The sequence below is a fragment of the Meriones unguiculatus genome, chromosome 15 (assembly GCF_030254825.1).
Source record: "Meriones unguiculatus strain TT.TT164.6M chromosome 15, Bangor_MerUng_6.1, whole genome shotgun sequence".
Taxonomy (NCBI): Eukaryota; Metazoa; Chordata; class Mammalia; order Rodentia; family Muridae; genus Meriones; species Meriones unguiculatus.
The window spans coordinates 62,657,715-62,661,391 of NC_083362.1; the positions used below are offsets into that span (position 1 = coordinate 62,657,715).

Below are 3,677 nucleotides of genomic sequence, written 5' to 3' on the forward strand. Positions count from 1 at the left end.
TGGTGTGAGATAGGGATAGAAAATGTTTTTGTTTCCGAATTCCCAAACGATTTTTTTTTCTGATGAATTCCTTCTCCTTTTTGATTTGTGATGTCTTTTTCATCAAACATTAGTATTTGTGTGTGTGTTTTTGCTGGCCTGAGGTATCTTACGATTCTTTTTATTCGTGTATTTATTTTTGCATTGTGATAGGTTTCTGGCTAGGGAATTAGTGACTTTGTTTGGAGTCAGAGAAATGAGGTGACGATGGACAATTGACTGTGTTGGTTGGAGATTCCTCTGAAGACCAAGTAGAAGTGAAATCTATAAAAATGAATTATGATATCCTAAACCATGGTTTATATATCCATTGCTTAATTGTCTCCCCCTAAAGAGTCATGTGCTGAGAGGTACTGTTCTTTCAATATAGTAATGTACAGAGGTGATGGGGCCTTTAATGGGTGGGGTCTAGTGGGAGCTCATTAGATCATGGAAGGGACTAAGGTAAGTCTCAGGGGACCCTGATTATTTCTGCAAGGCTGTGTTTCTCACTTCCTGTCTTCCCCTGTGACCTCTCCTGCTGGCATGCTCTCCTGCCATGGTGACATCTGCTGTAGTGACATCTGTTTTGTCCAAGTGCATGTGCACCAGAGCTGGCAGTGAGCTGTTTGGACTTTCATCAGCTTCCGCAGTGAACTGCACACACCTTTTTTCTTTATAAAGTACCCAGCCTCTGGTATTTTGTTGTTGCCATGTAAAGTAGACCAATAAAGAAGGCTTATCAGAATCACCTATGGAATGTAAACTTACTTTTTTAAGTACAACCTTGGGTTCCTTTGGTAGCACTTTTCAAATGGTAAGTCTAATGTGGGCGAGAGCATTTTTCTTTGTTTCTTTTTTAAAGATGTTCCACAAATGCTTCTGATAGACATCCTTTAATTGCTAATGGTCTTGAGCAGAGTCCAACTATACACTCAAGGCCTAGGCTGCTGCCTGTTTTTAAGTAGCTCGTGGGGCAAGAATGACTTTTACATTTATTTTCACTTTGAGTGTATGTGTTGCGTGTGTGTGTGTGTGTCTCTGTGTGTGTCTGTGTGTTTATACCTACACACATATTACATGCATGCGTGGAAGATAGAAGTCAATATTGGTTATACTCCAAAGCTCTCTTCTCTCTTTTTAAGAAAAGGTTCCTCACTGAACTTGACTTTCACCAGTTAGGGAAGATGAGCTGATAGGTGAGCTCCAGAAGTCTTCCTGTCTGCATGCTCCACCAAATCCCGCTTTCCACACCCGTGCAGGAGACCCAAGCTCACTTGTACAACAGGCACTTTATCCACTGAAGCATCTCTACAGCCTCTAACATTTAATGGTTGAAAAAATTAATTTTTCATATATATATGTATGTGTGTATGTGTGTGTGTGTGTGTGTGTGTGTGTGTGTGTGTGTGTGTGTGTGTGTTAGTCACAAGCTGGAGCCTGGATCCTCTGAATAGAGACTCTGGTGTGGATTTTCACAAGATGATCAGTGAATTCCCGATAAGGGGAGACTTAGTGAACACAGTCTCTTTCCAGAGGTTGGGGGTCAGGTAGCTGTAGGTCTTGGAGATGACATCAATGGTGTCAATGGTGGCCTTGGAAAGTTGCCCAGGTTGGCAGCGCAGCCCTTGGCTGATATGTAGCAGTCATCAATACCAGCCATCGTCAGTGGCTTCCTGGGCACAGGAGCAGAGATGATGCCAGTGTCTCTGGGGGCAGGGGTGAGATGCATCAAAACAAAGCAGCCTGTCACCTTGCACGAACAGTATGGGGCTTGCCAATCTTGTTCCCCCAGTAGTGTCTCTGCACAGGGATGATGGAAAGCTTGGCCAAAATGATGGCCCCTCAGATGGCAGTGCCTGCCTCCTTGGAGCACTCAATAGCAAGAACAATGTGACCATTGTAGTCCCCGATATCGACAAAAGCCTTGAACCTGGTCCGCTGACCAGCCAGTGTCTGCTTCTGCACTGGCATGATTTTTAGGGTATACCCAGGAAAAAGTCAATAATTTCAGACTCCTTAATGGGCACAGAGAGCAGGTAGGTGTTCTCCGAGGACTTGATCTTCATGTCTTTAACCAGGTGGCCCAGCTTGGTGATAGGTATCCACTTTTTATCTTTGGCTTTACCTTCATGAACCTAGCGTCCTCGACCTTGGCCACAGCTTCAGTCACTATGGCAGCTCCTAAGACCACTGATGAATCCTCCAGGGAAGCCGATGGGACCTCCTAATCCTGGGCCCCTGGGTCCTTCAGGCCGTCCTGCTGCACTGGTGTCATCAGCAATATGGTGTTTTCCAAAAGAAGAGGAAAGACAAGGAGAAGGAAGAGGAGGGGGAAGAGGAGGAGGAGGAGGAAGAAGTAAAAAATGGGTTGGACAGAAGGAGAGAAGGACCTTAATGATCAGTGGACCAGGGGAGGGGCATGGGAGAAGAGGGAGGGAGGGCGGAATTGGGAGTGGACAAGGGAGGGGGCTACAGCTGGGATACAAAATGAATAAATTGTAATTTAAAAAATAAATAAAAAACTAATAATAAAAAGCTTCCACTTAATTAAAAAACATGAATTTTTTTTTCTTAAAGAATATTTCAGGGGTGGAGAGATGGCTCAGCGGTTAAGAGCTGTGTCTGCTCTTGCAAAGGACTCTGGCTTGATTCTCAGCACCCACATGGTGCTTCACAGCTGTCTGTAACTCCAGTTCCAGGGGGATCTAATGTTCTCTTTTGTCCTCTGCAGGCACTGCACACTCAGAATTCATAGACACAGACATCCATTCAGGCAGAACACCCCCACACATAAAAATAAATCTCAAAACCTTAAAAAAAAGAAGAATATTTCATGATGTGAAAATTGTGTAAAATTCAGATTCCAGCAAGTAAGAGTAAAATCCCCACTTGTATTATACTCATGTGTTTATATAAGCTGGATAGTGGATTGTATACGTCAGAGTTGTTGCGATGGAGACTAGATGGCCTAAGGAGACCCAGATGTTTACTTTTTGACATTTTAGGTTTAAAAAAATATATGATCTTCCTGCTCTGGAGCACTTCAGCAAGAATCTGCATCCTTGGGCCAAGTGTGTACATAAGTTCAATCCCAAAATGCTTTGCTGTTAACCTCTGTAAAAAAAAATGACTATAATCATAGCAAGGCTCTCAAAGGTAAGAGACTGCCTGCAACACACTGTCCAATACAGGTCTTCTGTTTTATGCACTATTGTGAATTTGCCATCTTGAAATCTCATGCCAAAGCAGCCAGAGCTGCTGCATAAAATAGAAAGAAAAATCTCCTCGATGGATGGCTAGACTGAAGGGAAAGGAGAGGTATTTCTCAGGGACATCAAACACAGTGAAAACAGAAAACAACCCAGAGGGCTGAGACAATACAAAAGGACCTAAAGGCAGTAGCTGGATGTATCTTCTGATCTTAGTGATACTTGGTGGGTGTGTGGGGTGGGGGTGGAGGCTGGGGTGGTGGTGGTGGAGTGGAGCAAAAGACAAAATGCAGGACCAGTAGAGAGTTGGGTTGTAATGACTCCACTAAACCTTAGGATGCCTGTAGAACACCATGCCTACTGAAAGCGTGACCAAGAAATAAAATCATTCAAATGGAGCAAAAGGATGTGCTATCCCAGCTTTGGCTTAGATGAGGGAAAAGTTCT

General features: G+C 43.7%; 1 pseudogene; it reads right to left on the reverse strand.

Moving 5' to 3' along the window:
* Positions 1-1,440: 1,440 nt before the first annotated feature.
* On the reverse strand, positions 1,441-2,318 carry LOC110539592 (small ribosomal subunit protein uS5-like; annotated as a pseudogene).
* Positions 2,319-3,677: the final 1,359 nt, after the last annotated feature.